The sequence below is a fragment of the Danio rerio genome, chromosome 4 (genome assembly GCF_052040795.2).
Source record: "Danio rerio strain M-AB ecotype USA chromosome 4, GRCz13ab, whole genome shotgun sequence".
Lineage (NCBI taxonomy): Eukaryota > Metazoa > Chordata > Actinopteri > Cypriniformes > Danionidae > Danio > Danio rerio.
In genome coordinates, this window is record NC_141024.2 from 34236813 (window position 1) to 34251790 (window position 14978).

A 14978-nucleotide genomic window follows, 5' to 3' on the forward strand; every position below is an offset into this window, starting at 1 on the left:
TTTTTATATAGGTTATATTTGTCATAGTTATTTTCTGATCTTGTTATGTTTGGTTTTTGAATTTGAATGTATGTTCTATTGCCCAGAAATGCTTCGTTTTTTAAGGTCTACATGTTTTTTTTGGTTTCTTTAGCTTTATTGTGTGTAAAACTTCATTGCAGCGGATTATACAGATGAAAAGCTTTAGGTTACATCTATTCTCATTTTACCTATTACATTTTAAAAAGTGGATAAATGGTTACTAACAAGTTAAGAGTTTCTACATGGAATGTAAGGGGTTTGCATGGAAAACTGAAAATCCGAAAGGTAATTTGAGTAATAAGAATGTTGATTTGGCCCTGTTGCAAGAGTCTCATTTAAATGACAAGGAACACTCCAGTCTTAGACTCAAGTGGATAGGTCATATTTATTTTTCTTCATTTACAACGAATAGTAGGGGGGTAGGTATACTTGTGAACAGAAATGTACATTTTAAGATTTTAAATACTGTTAAAGATAAGAAAGGTTGTTATATAATTGTCAATAATTGTTGGATTGTTGTTCGGAGAAGTGATAACATTTAAAACATATATTCCTCACCAAACTTTACCCCTGAGCTTCTCACAAAGGCTTTTTCAGACTTGTTAGATATTGCTTCAGGTAAAGTGATTATAGGAGGCGATCTTAAATGTGTGCTGAACCCTTTACTGGACAGACTGCCCCCTAAGACTTACCTTCCCTCTAAGCAATCTAAAAATTTATCTTCCTTATTTAAAGAATTAGGTTACTGAACTGAATTTCAGTACTGAACTGAATTTACATTTTACTCCCCTTCTCATAAGTCATATTCAAGAATCGATTATTTCTTTTTTCCTAATGCTGGTTTGGAGTATGTATCCAGTTGTACTATAAGAAACATTCGAGGTTACTAAAGTAACCTTTCGTTCCCAGAGGAGGGGAACGGAAGCACTATAAGTGGATTTGATGTTCTAAATCCACGTATGGGAGGATTCGGTTCAGAAGACGCTTGTCTGAAAGAGTATTAAACGGGCCAATGAAGCAATGAATTGGCAGCGTAAGCTTGCGCAGGTGTGCTGCATCGCCAATTAACTGAGCATATAAGCACACCTGGCGCCAGAAAATGCTATCCTTTTTAAGCTGAAGAGACTTTTCAACAGCTAAGGGACAGTCATTATGGCAACGGAGTATAGTGCTTCCGTTCCCCTCCTCTGGGAATGAAGGGTTACTTTAGTAACCTCGAACGTTCCCCTTCGGGGGGAACTTCAGCACTATAAGTGGATTTGATTGTCTAAATCCACGTATGGGAGCCCATTGAAAGCGCCATAATGACTGCACCTTACCAACACCTCCGATGAGAGGGCAGTCAGGGAAGCGTGACGCACCCAAATCATGGGAGGCGTGATCCTCCAACATGCCCTTGGCCCTAACTTATCCCCACTTCAAAAGAAGCTTAGGTATATATATTTTTTTGGGAGTCGCTAGCGTCTAGATAATTCTAGGAATATACGACAGTACGTTGGGAAGCGTGCCATCCCAGTAGGGAGGACGCTGCGGAGACCATCCACACCCAATAGGGAGACAAATGGAATACATATGGACTAACCCTAAGAAGAGGGAGTGCGCATAAGAAGGTGGTTAGCGGATAGGGAAGGCACGGGTCCACCCAGGGGGGGAACTTAACCGTGGCGGAAAAAGCATATGGGGATCACCGGCGGGGACAAAGACAAAGAGCTGCTCAGAAGATCTAAAGTACTGAGTACGGTCCACATAAACGCGCAGGGCGCAAACTGGACAAGTAAAGAAAGGGCTGGGTCTGCCTCCTCCGGGGGCAGCGCTTGCAGGGTTACTACCTGATCTCTAAAGGGAGTGGTAGGAACTTTGGGCACATAACCCGGGCGGGGTCTCAGGATAACGTGAGAAAAATCCGGCCCGAATTCCAGGCACGAGTCACTGACCGAAAATGCCTCCAGGTCCCCGACCCTCTTAATGGAGCTGTCTTCAGGGACAGAAATCTTAAGGATACTGTATCGAGTGGCTCGAAGGGATCAAATCGCAGGCTCGTGAGAACGAGGGCGAGATCCCAAGAGGGTGTGAGAGGGGGGCGAGTTGGATTAATTCAGCTAGCGCCTCTGAGGAACCAAATGATGAGGTTATGCTTCCCCACGGTGCCACCAGCCACCGCATCATGGTGATTGGAGATGGCGTTAACATAAACCTTGAGAGTGGAGGGCGACAGCCTGCTATCCAGCTTCTCTGAAGGAAAGAGAGCACAACACTGATCTGGCAAGATCGGGGGGTCTTCTCTGCGAGAGACACACCATTCAGTGAATAGACTCCACTTCAGGGCGTAGGCGCGCCTCGTGGAGGGGGCTCTAGCCTGAGTGATGGTATCAACCACCGCGGGCGGCAGGTTACCTAAGTCTTCTTCGCGTCTAGGGACCACACGTGGAGGTTCCAGAGATCGGGGCGAGGGTGCCAGATGGTGCCTTGTCCCTGAGAAAGTAGGTCCTTTCTCAAAGGGATCTGCCATGGGAGGGCCGTCGCGAGGAGGGAGAGCTCTGATATCCAGGTCCGGTTGGGCCAGAGGGGCGCAACTAACAGAACCTGCTTCTCGTCCTCCCTGACCTTGCACAGTAGCTGTGCGATCAGGCTCACTGGGGGAAACACATACTTGCGTATGCCCCGAGGCAAGCTGTAGGCCAGTGCGTCCGTGCCGAGAGTGCCCTCGGTCAGGGAATAAAACAACTGGCAATGAGCGTTCTCGGGGGAAGCAACAGATCGATCTGGGCCTCCCCGAATCGCACCCATATCAGCTGGACAGACTCGGGGTGGAGTCTCCATTCTCCAGAGTGAATCTGCTGCCGTGAGAGCACATCGGCTGCACAGTTGAGCATACCTGGGATGTGAATGTCGCGCAGAGGAGCAGATGGCGGGCGAGCTGAGACATGCGGCGAGAGCGCATACCCCCCATGCGGTTGATATACCCTGCCGCCGCCATACTGTCCGTCCTGACCAGCACGTGTTGCTGCTCCAGCTTCGGAGAAAAACGGCAGAGAGCAAGAAACACTGCCAACAGCTATAGGCGATTGATATGCCAATGCAGCTGGGCACCTACCCACAGGCTCGCAGCTGCATGCCCGCGACACACGGCTCCCCAGCCTGTGCTGGAAGCATCTGTTGAGACAACAACATGACTGGACGCCTGTCCCAGAGGCACACCGGCCTGCAGGAACAAGGGGTCGTTCCAGGGGCTGAGGGTGCGGCGACACAGCGCAGTAACAGAGACTCGGTGTGTGCCCGCATGCCATGCGCGTCTTGGAACTCGATCTTGAAGCAAGTGCTGAAGTGGTCTCATATGGAGCAGTCCGAGCGGCATGACAACCGCAGCCATATGCCCCAGGAGCCTCTAAAAATATTTCAGTGGGACCACTAATTTGCTGTCGAGCTCCCTCAGACAGTTCAGCAGCAGGTGAGCGCGCTCTCCGGAGAGGCGCGCTACCATGGTGACCGAGTCCAGCTCCATTCCGAGAAAAGAGATCCTCTGCACTGGGGCGAGTTTGCTCTTTTCCCAGTTGACCTGCAACCCCAATAGGCGAAGATGCCGGAGCACCTCGTCTCTGTACGCAGTCAATTGCTCCCTAGAGTGGCTAAATCAGTCAATCGTCGAGATAATTGAGTACGCAGATGCCCGCGAGCCGAAGGGGCGCTAGGGCACCCTCCGCGAGTTTGGTGAAGACCCACGGAGACAGAGAGAGCCCGAAGGGGAGGACCTTGTACTGCCACGCTCGACCTTCGAACGCAAACCGCAGAAACTGACGGTGGCGTGGAAGAATGGAGACATGAAAATACACATCCTTCAGGTCTATGGCTGCAAACTAATCCTAAGGGCAGACGCATCGGAGGATGCGCTACTGCATAAGCATTCTGAATGACAGCTTGTGAAGGCAGCGATTCAAAATGCGCAGATCTAGGATTGGCCGTGACTCACCACTCTTTTTGGGTACGATGAAGTACAGGCTATAAAACCCGCTCTCCATCTCGGGTGGAGGTACCGGCTCGATTGCACCCTTCGCCAGGAGGGCAGCAATCTCCTCTCGCAAGACAGGGGCGGACAGGGGATTGACCCTGGTGAATACACGCCCGTGAACTTGGGAGGCTGTTCTGAGAACTGCAGTTCGTAGCCGAGTCTGATCGTGCGTATGAGCCACCGCGAGGGGCTGGCCTGCGCTAACCAGGCAGGCAGAGCCCTCGCTAATGACGTCATCGCAGCAATCGTTGACGTACCCACGGAGGGGCAGCGCAGAGCGGGTGTGCTGATCCGGGAAGCGCGAGGGTCCCACAGAAGAGCTGGAGGAGAGCGATTCGCTCTGGCTCCGCACCCTGACTCCGGAGGGGGGGCTTGGGGGCTGGGAGAAGGGAGACCGTCCCCCCAGCGCCCGTGAGCCGCTGGCGGAGCATGCAGACCCTGCGAGCTGAGAGGCGGCGCGTCCCAGACTGGCAGGGCCTGCAGTGCTCGTGAGCCACTGGCGGAGTGCACTAAACCTACGAGCTAGAGAGCTGAGCTCAAACTGGCAGATTTCGGGCTGTCACCTCCGGGGAAGTGGAAAAGTGCCCTTTCATTTCATGGCAGTAAAAAGGTGCCGTTAGAAATGGCGCCCCGCCCTCCAGCGGGGAAAGAGCAAGTTCCCTCCTCTCCAGATGACCTGTCCCAGGGACGCTTCGCGGTCCGTTGCCGGACTTAGTGGCGTTTTGGGCAGGGGGAGTTGCCTGCTTCCGAGGTGTTTGACGCGCTCGCTTCGCCAGAGGCGAGTGCGGGGGCGGAGCAGCTCTCGTAGGCGGGCGCCTTCAGCGAGGAGCAGGTATGGATGGCACGGCGGGCGGAGCGGGCTTACGGGGCCGCCGATAAGACATCACCCATCGGACTGCTCTCTCACTGCCTCGAATTCCTGGGTGAATTCGTAGACTGTGTCGCCGACCAGCTTGGGATATGGGCGAGTCAAGAAAGCAGACTTTGTCAACTTCGCGCATACCCGCCAAGTTCTAGTTTGAGGTGGGGCTCCTGGACCACTAGTGTGGACATCGTCCTCCCCAAAGCACACGCAGCGGACTTAGTAGTCCGAAGAGCTTAGTCGGCTGCGATGCGAAGCTCATAAGCCTGGGTTGGACCCACCCTTGTGCAGCTCTGCCAGTGCCTGCGCTTGCTAGCGCTGGTAGGTGGCTATCGCATGCAAGGCGGATGCAGCCTGGTCCATAGCTTTGTAAGCTCTAGCTCCGAGGGAGCAGAAAACTCACAGGCTTTGGATGGGAGACAAGGCAGACCCCGCCAAGAAGAGGCGCCGCGCGGATTAACCGCCATCGCACACTCAACCTGAGGAATCCACAAGCCACATACCCCCTGGCCGCTCCACCACCAAGAGTGGTGAGGGTGGAGGGACACGCAGCACGAGCAAAAAAAAAGTGCTCTTTAAGACCGCGTGAGCCTACTGTGCGTCGCCGGGAAGAAGGGAACGCCCCTCTAGTCGGTCCGGCCGCGGAGCTGGAGGATAAACCATCTCCAACCCACGGCCGAAGCAGCCCGGGTAAGCACGGCTAACACGTACATTTCAGTATCCGTTTTGACAGCGCTCACCTGCCCGAAGGGAGCGAGCTGGTCCGGATCATCGTCGGACAATGAAAGCCCACCCTCCGATGCCACGGAGGGCATCTGATCTCCGGTGTCAGCGAGCGTGAGAGCAACCATCTGATTAGACGGATCACTCCCAGCACCCAAAGCTTGGATGGAGCACTTGGAGGAGCGAGAGGTCCGTGAGCCCTTAGGCGGTGGATTATCTTTCGCTGGAACCCTCAGATCTGCCCGAGCGCCCGCTGCAGAGCAGGAGGCGACTGGGGTGGCTCGCTCTCTAACGAAAAGGACGTGCTGCACGACTGTGTTGCTCTTTTAGGATGCTTTGCAACAATACGCACCGCTCTGGAGGACCGGACCCAAAGGGACGCCAGGCAAGGGAGAAACCCAGCTCGACCGTCTGCCGCTGCGTGGACTCGCTCTGGACCGGGAGACACTTGTTCGCTCGATGTGGCTGTAGCTCAGCAAGAGGAACCCTCATGAACTCGATCAGAAAAGTCTCTGAAGCAAAAAGGATATCGTCTGCTGGCGCCAGGTGTGCTTATATGCTCAGTTAATTGGCGATGCAGCACATCTGCGCAAGCTTACGCTGCCAATTCATTGCTTCATTGGCCCGTTCAATACTCTTTCAGACAAGCGGCTTCTGAACCGAATCCTCCCATACGTGGATTTAGAACATCAAATCCACTTATAGTGCTGAAGTTCCCCCCGAAGGGGAACACAGTGATATCCGATCATGCTACGGTAACACTGGACATGTTAGTTGGAGGACTTTCTAAATCCACAAAACATTGGAGATTTAACACATTATTGCTTAAAGATAATAAGTTTATTTCATATTTTAATTCCGAATTTAGGATTTTTTGGCCAATTAACTCAGAGTCGATAGATAATTCATCCATACTGTGGGAGACTTGTAAAGCTTACATTAGAGGACTTGTCATATCTTATTCCATAACAAAGAAACGGAAACAAAAAGAAAAGCAGGAACATTAAGAACTAGAACTCAAAATGGCTACAGAGGATCACATAAAAAATTCATCTGCCACTAACTTAGAAATACAAGTGTAATACAAGCCTCATTGGACTCATTGTTAACACAGCAGGCCAGTACTAAAATATAATTCTCGAAGCAAAAATTGTATGAGCATGGTAATAAACCTAATAAGTATTTATCTTATTTACTGAAGAATAAATTTAGTCCACAGTTCATTACATCTATTAGGGACTCTACAGGAGAACAATCATTTGAATCTGGATTTATAAAATTATGCAGTTTTACTCCGATTTGTAAAATTCTCAATACTCTACTCAAAATTAAAATGCTATGAAAACGTTTTATGATAACGTAACACTCCCTAGTATATCTGATGAGCAAAGAACAATGCTGAATGCCCCCATTTCAAAGAAGGTAGCCTTAGTTGCTTAACGTAGGTTACAATCTGGTAAATCTCCAGGCCCCGATGGCCTAGGGAGTGAAGTGTATAAAGAATTTGAGAACTTATTAATAGATCCTCTTTTAGCCATGTATAATTATTCTTTTAAGACAAACATGTTCCCTCTCTCGCTTAGAGAGGCCAATATCTTCCTTATTTTAAAAAAAGGAAAAGACCCAGAGGATGGTGGGTCCTACAGGCCGATCTCCTTGTTGAATGTAGATTTAAAGTTGCTTTCCAAGATACTTGCATTACGACTGGAGAAAATACTTCCATCTATAATTAATGAAGACCAAACAGGCTTCATTAAGAGTAGAAATTCTAGTAACAATATTAGACAACTTCTTAATATTATTGAGCTGTCACATAAATGCAGTACTGACACCCTTATATTATCCTTAGGCCCCGTTTACACTAGTGCGTTTTAGTTTTAAAACGGCGTTTGAGAATGAAAACAATCCGCGTCCACACTCGCGTTTTACCCAGCTTTGGTCATTAGAATCTTACTTTTTCTCAGGTAGCGTGTTTTGGCTGAGCGCAAAGATAAGTTAATGATTAATGAAACCACGTAGCCTATTATGTATATTGACTGATCGCTTGCCTTTATTTCCTATAATGTAAAAACTTATTGTATGTTATACTTTTATAATGGCCATTATCGATTATTAAAACTGATATTCAGCAAAAGAGAGGGTGTGTTTCGTATTTTCACTGAAATTGAAAGGAGGCAGTTGTTATAGGCTCCGTTTTGTTATAAATATCCACATAGTGAAGATGACGCTCATGCAGCACGGCACCTCAACATTTCTGCTGTCTGTTAAGTTGTTAATATCATAATGAAAATAGGCAGTTCCTTAAATCATGTATACATTTTATTGTTGAGAAAGTGAAACAACGTAGCCAGGGTGATGTGAATGAAGTTATAAAGTACACTGTTTCCTTTGAAGATTTACCCGTGTCCTCGGTATAGTCTGTTTTCCATATCAAACTGAGAAGAAGAGACTGCAGCCTTGATCAAACATGCAAAGTCTGAACTTACAAGGAGAGAATGCAGGACTGGACTGTGTGTGTTAGGCTACTTAATAATCAGGAAAAGCCCCAATCAGAGAGGCGAATGTCAGCAGCCCCGCCTCCGTTTTCAGATGTCTCCGTTTTCCATCATCCACACTGAGACGGAGCAGCAGCGTTTCAGAATGAATACGGCCTCTCCAGCGTATTCGAAACGCTCCGTTTTCGGCGCTCGAGAACTCCGGCGTAGTGTGGACGGTTGGCGTAACCGTAGCAAAACTTATGCGTTTTCAAACTAAAACGCATTAGTGTAAACGGGGCCTTAGATGCAGAGAAGGCCTTTGACAGGGTGGAGTGGCTTTATTTATTTTACAGTTTGAAAAGGTTTGGCCTTGGTGACAATTTTATTCGTTGGGTTAGTTTACTTTATTCTTCCCCTCTTGCAGCTGTTGTCACTAACGGTTACAGGTCAGATAATTTTCCTCTGTTTCGGGGTACTAGACAGGGGAGCATTCTCTCCCCATTGCTGTTTGCTTTAGCGATTGAGCCGTTGGCTCAGGCAATAAGGGAGGAGACTGTTTTTGGGGTGTCGGTAGGTGCTAAAGAGCATAAAATCTCTCTTTACGAAGATGACATCCTGCTTTTTCTTTCTAATTCTGAATATTCAGTACCGAGTTTAGTAGATATAATTAATTTATTTGGTAGCTTCTCTGGCTACAGGATACACTTCTCCAAATCGGTTGCATTGCATTTAAAACATTCTAGCACACAGGTATTTAATAGGTCTACCTTCCCATTTAAGGTCTCAGATTCAGGCTTCACTTATTTAGGAATTAATATTACCCCCACAATCTGTCAATTATCTAAAGTTAATTTTATTCCACTCCTAGAAAAAATTCGTAATGATCTATTTAGATGGTCAGATCTCCCTCTCTCTTGGCTGGGAAGGATTGCTGTAGTAAAGATGTATATAATGCCTCGGCTTCTTTATCTGCTACAGATGATCCCAATAATAATCCCAAATAAAAGAATTAAAGAATTAAATGGATGGCTTAGCTCATTTATATGGAATAAGCGTAAACCAAGGCTAAAACTTTCCAAATTGCAGCTTTCTAGTTCTCTGGGGGGCTTAGATTTGCCAAATATCAGAAAATACCAATTGGCCTGTCAGATCAGGTTTATAGGGGAATGGCTTAAAGAGGACCCTAAATCAATTTGGCTTTATTTAGAAGCTTCACAATCATCTTGTCCTTTACAAAATTTGTTATTTGTTAGGAGTTTTAAGGAAGTCAAGACATTATGTGATAACAGAGTTGTATGTAATACTTGGAAAGCCTGGTCTATTATACGCAAGATAGAGGGCAGAGCTGATTTGTCCTCTTCTTTAACCCTCATTTACAATAACCCAGAGTTTTTGCCCAGCATCTCAGATTGGAATACAAAACTTGGAATACTTATGGGTTATGCAGACTTTGTGATCTGTTTGACGAAGGCTTGTTAATGTCTTTTGAAGACCTGTTCATAAAATATAAGCTACCCAGATTTAATTTCTTTAGATTTCTTCAAATTCAGGATTATATTTTTAAAGGTACTACACTTGCTACTAATGCTTTCATGTCAGTTGTAGAGAAAATTTTGTTGAATCCCCCTTCCTGCAAGCAGATCACATACTTTTATAATGCTCTTCAGGCCCAGATTGGCTAATCGGGAGGACCCGGAGAATTCCCGGTGGGCCGGTCGGTTTTTTGGCCGTGAGGGCCGGTGTCCCTAGCTACAGAATCTGTTGCTCTCAGCAGTCACACTTTTTAAATTAATTTATTTATTTACTTGACCACAGTCTTCTTATTCATTATTTTAGCACAGGTCTGCTCTTTTATATATAACCAGCCTGCAGGTTAATGATGATATAACTCAGATAAGTCAGATTACGACGCTGCCGACCCGGGTTTGATCCTCGTCTGAGTATGTTATTTTTTTTATTTTTATTGTTAAGACATATTATACTGTTAGGGTTGTTGAACATTTGAAGTTATGAAGCAGCTGTTTTCTCAAAAAAAAAAAAAAAAAAAAGACGTGATAGTGTAATTAGAAACTGAATAGGAAATGACCTTATTTTAATATAGTCAGTTGTGCAATGAGGTGGGCCGGTCTGAGGCTTGAAACTCCAGGGCTGAAAAGGAGTCCCACTCCGGCCCTGATGCTCTTTGTAAATATGTAGAAGTGCATACTCAGGAGCTTAAAAGGATATGGGAGAGGGAGCTTCAGCTGACCATTACAGATGAGGAATGGGATCTAATCTGGACTCAGGCTAAAAAGATCTCTGTCTGCAACAGGGCCAAATCTATTCAACCTAGAATTGTTCACAGATTACACATTACACCACTTCTCAGAAGCAAGTTTAACTCAAACAGTTCACCACTTTGTGTTAAATGTAAGGTGGAAGTGGGAGACTACACCCATTTATTATGGAATTGTCCTGGTATAAAAGCTTATTGGGCAAAAGTAGTTACTTTTATGAGCCGTATGTTTGGACTTCAGCTACAGATGGATCCGCTATCTTTAATTTTAGGTCTCCCGGTTGGACGTTTGCCTAATAAATTCAGTAATCGTTTATTTGACATTTTAGCCTTCGTTGCCAGGAAAAACATACTGATAAGCTGGATCAGTGACAAACCCCCATGTTTGAAAGGGTGGCACAATATTATTAGGAAAATGATTCCCTTAGAATTTCTTACCTGTGTCATTCATATGTCTACTGAGGCTTTTCATCAAGTCTGGATTCCTTACTTAGACTTTATTGATGCTTCTTTAAGCTGCATATTGAGTTATGGTATGTCATAATTAAATTTATGTGTTTTATTTTAATATTATTGTATCTATTTATGTCTGTATGGGTATGTATATATGTATGCATATATATATATATATATATATATATATATATATATATATATATATATATATATATATATATATATATATGTGTGTGTATTAGGGGTGTCACGATTCTCTAAATTCTCGATTCAATTACATTTTCGATTCTTAAGTCATGATTCGATTCGATTTTCGATTATGAATAATTAATTAATTATTTAATAACAAATTAATTATTTGTAGTCTACCGTTTAAACTACCTGACCTGTATGGTCTTTGTTTTACCCATAAACAAATCATACAGTAAATGAATAAAGGCAAGTTACACACATAATTACCACCTGTCAATCACTTTTTTCTTGTGAATAGGCAGTGATCTGTGTCGTTATTATGGCGTTGGTAAAAAAAAGGTGCACAACCAACAGGAACCAGCCAACAGTATCTGAGGTGTTTGCTCAAATGACTAAATACTAGTGTGAAAGTAAAATATTGAAGCAGTCTTAACTAGGTTAATTAGGTTAACCAGGCAGGCTAGGGTAATTAGGCAAGTTATTGTATAACGATGGTTTGTTCTGGAGACAGTCTGAAAAACAATTAGCTTAAGGGGCTAATAAATTTGACCTTAAAATGTTCATAAAAAATTAAGAACTGCTTTTATTCTAGCCAAAATAAAACAAATAAGACTTTGTTCAGAGGAAAAAATATTATCAGACATACTATCAACATTTCCTTGCTCTGTTAAACATAATTTAGGAAATATTTTAAAAAGAAAAAAACAACAAAGGGGGGCTAATAATTCTGACTTCCACTGTATATATATATTTACAGTAATTTTTTTAATGTTTTTTAAGAAAACGTATTCAGTTCATCAAGGCTACATTTATTAAATGTAAAAAATGTTAAATTGTTAAATATTTATCAAAATTTTAAATAACTACTTTGTTATTGTATGTAGTTTTAAATAAAATTATTACTCCAGACATTATTGCTTTTGTTACTATTACCATTAATAAATATAATAATAATTAATATTAGTGATTTCTGAAGGATCATGTAACTGGAGTAATGAAGCTGAAATTTTATCTTTAAAATCACTGGAATAAATGAATAAATTAAATGATAAACTACTTTTGAACAGTTATTTTATCGTGCAACATTTCACAATTTGTATTTATGATGAAATAATTGCAGCCTTGGTGAGCAGGAGAAGCTTAGTTAAACATATTTAACAATCATACTGGCCCCAAACTTTTGACCAGTTGTGTATAGAATATTTTAGAAGCAAAAATGTGCACCTTAATTTTAACAACCCACAGACATCGTCACCGAATATAAAGCCGAGGTCAGACTTTCTCATATATACAGAGCCTCATTTCAATTTTCAGGTTTTTTAAAAGTCGATCTATTGAATTAATCAATCTATTAAAGAAATGTTGGCTAGAATTCTGCATTATAGACTTAAATTATAGAGAGACATAGCAGATGAACCGAGACTGCATCAGATCAATGTAAATCTTTCTTTCGAGCTGTCAGTGCGGAAATGAACAAAACAACATGCCTAATACAACATATTATACGATTAAAACATGGAAAAATTAACAGATAGTAATTTCGGTCAATTTTCCTGACGAATAAACCGAGATCAGGCTGGATAAACAGCTCTCGGTAATATTTCATCATGCTTTCACTTTCGCATTTACCGGTAAGAATGACATCTGGCCCTGCTCATCATTCTCTCTTCATATAGCCGTATATATGGCTATTACACGATCATAATACACTGTGATATAGCCTGGGTCATTAGTTCGTTGCATTGTTTTGTTTTCTCACTACAATTGATCCGCTCAGTAGGGCAGAGACCGTCTCATTCATGCGATCTCGGACTGATTGATTTGGCGCGGATGCGAGCGCAACTGCTGGATATATGCCAAACAAACTAACGGGGGAAACGAGACAGATTCTGAAACAAACGTCTATGTGTGAAAGCACCGTAAGATTGTATTTGCACACAATTGACAGACAGTAGCAGCACGCAGCTCTGGCTCAATCTGTCAGTCAACAAGGCAGCACTGTACACTGACCCGAGCGTCTCGCACGCTGGCTCCGGGCTATCGGGCAGTCCTTATTGTCGAGCCCTGAAGGTTTAAGCTGTTGATGGGTCTCCTGCGTCTGCACAGTTTAACAAGCACTTCAACAAGCGTGTTTTTTCCCGCTTGGAAAGCCAAGCTGACGTGACATGGGGGCGTGGCAGCATCGACGATTCTATTTTTTGATTCGATAATCGAAATCGAGCATAAATTTCGATCGATTGTTGATTAAAATCGAAATCGTGACACCCTTAGTGTTTATGTGTGTGTATGTATATATATATATATATATATATATATATATATATATATATACATGCAATATGTATATTGTAGTTTTATTATGCATATATGTACATATTCTATTTATTAATTAATTAATAATAATTATTATTATTTTTTGTATTATTATTATTTATTTATTATCTTTTTTTTTTTATTTAGCGTTGCATTGTTATAAATGGGCATTGTCTATTGGTGTGTTTCAATGTGTTTTGTAATTAATAGTTAAAATGTTAATAAAAAGATGAAAAAAAATACTGTTTTTGTTTATCCACAATTTTATTTATTTATTCGTTGTTCTGTTGTTATTTTCACTGTAAAATTATTACTTGTTGTATTACTTGTTATCACCTATTTTTAGCACAAGGAGGGAAACGGACTAGTGTATGTTTTTAATGTTAGTTTGTGCTTTATTATTTGGTTACCGAGCAGCAGTAAATAATAGGGGTGTCAAAATTAATTGTTTCTTCGGTGCACCGCGATGCAGACGCAGACAATTCTGTATCGGTTCAGTAATAATCAAAACCAGTTATTATGCACTGACGTAATTTATCTTCTATGTGCTCTGTCGCGAGGGAGGTGAGCGTGAGTATTTACAACACTCAGCCAACTCAGGGCTGGCCCGTGGCATAGGCACCATAGGCAAACGATAAGGGCGCTGTATATCCAGGGGGGCGCCAGAAATGAGCGTGGTTCAGTTGGTTTTGTTTTCGATATTCCTGACACACAATCAGTTATAGATGGCAATAACTTAAAAACCTCTTAACCTAAAAATATCTAAAGTGTGTTTCTTACAAAAAGACAAAGCTGAATATGTTTCACAGCTGTCTTTCTTTTTTTTCACTCAACATTACGAGCACTGCTCCGTTTAAGCCCTCACAATATGTGTTTAGCCGGGAGAGCTCGCGCTGAGAGAAGCTCTCAGTAAGGGACCGTCAGAAAAGTGCTTCTTTTTTCCTTTTTTTTTATTCGTAGAGCGCGAGCTCTCCCTGTTGCGAAGGTTTAAGTGTATGTGTGTGTGCGTGTGTGTGTGTTTGTTTGTTTATTTGGTGCTGTCTATGTTTGTGTATATGAGAGACAGTGTGGTGCTGTGTGTCTGTGTATTTATACAGACAGCTTGTTATAGCCTCCCCCATAAAATATAACACTGTATATGGAAAGCATCATCAATGCACTGTGATGCACCGAGATATCGAATTGAACCGAATTGAAGGCATGATAATCGTAACCGAACCAAACCGTGAGACCAGCATAGGTTTACACCTCTAGTAAATAACACTGTAAAATGTGTAGTTTTCATGTGATTTTCTAAACTAGTAGTGTTCTGAAATTAATGAATGCTTAACAATCGTGATAACCATGAAACTGTGATTATTTCTCAGACTATAATCCTAAAAACCAAAATCTGTAATGGTTCCATCGCTTAATTGTGCTGCTACTGTAAGTTTGTTCAGTGTGAAACAGAGCAATGTTTGCTTGTTGCTGCTGGACACCTGGCATCAGAAGCTGATCAGCGGGGCTCATTACATGTCAGTAAGCGTGCTTCATGTAAACAGCAGTCAGTGAGAGAAAATATATATTCAGAGATGGAAAGTGTGTGAACTGGAGTGATCAGGAGATGTTAGATGACATGATTTGCTCCATGTGTTCTTTCATTTGTACTTTTGT

At 43.3% G+C, this 14978-nt stretch overlaps 2 protein-coding genes across 3 annotated transcripts in view; one reads left to right on the forward strand and one right to left on the reverse strand.

Annotated features, from left to right (window-relative positions):
* The window catches only part of LOC101886704 (zinc finger protein), an 846922-nt gene that overhangs the window by 235408 nt on the left and 596536 nt on the right, over positions 1 to 14978 (forward strand). The window lies entirely within an intron of this gene.
* The window catches only part of LOC137491180 (NACHT, LRR and PYD domains-containing protein 12-like), an 83869-nt gene that overhangs the window by 23309 nt on the left and 45582 nt on the right, over positions 1 to 14978 (reverse strand). The window lies entirely within an intron of this gene.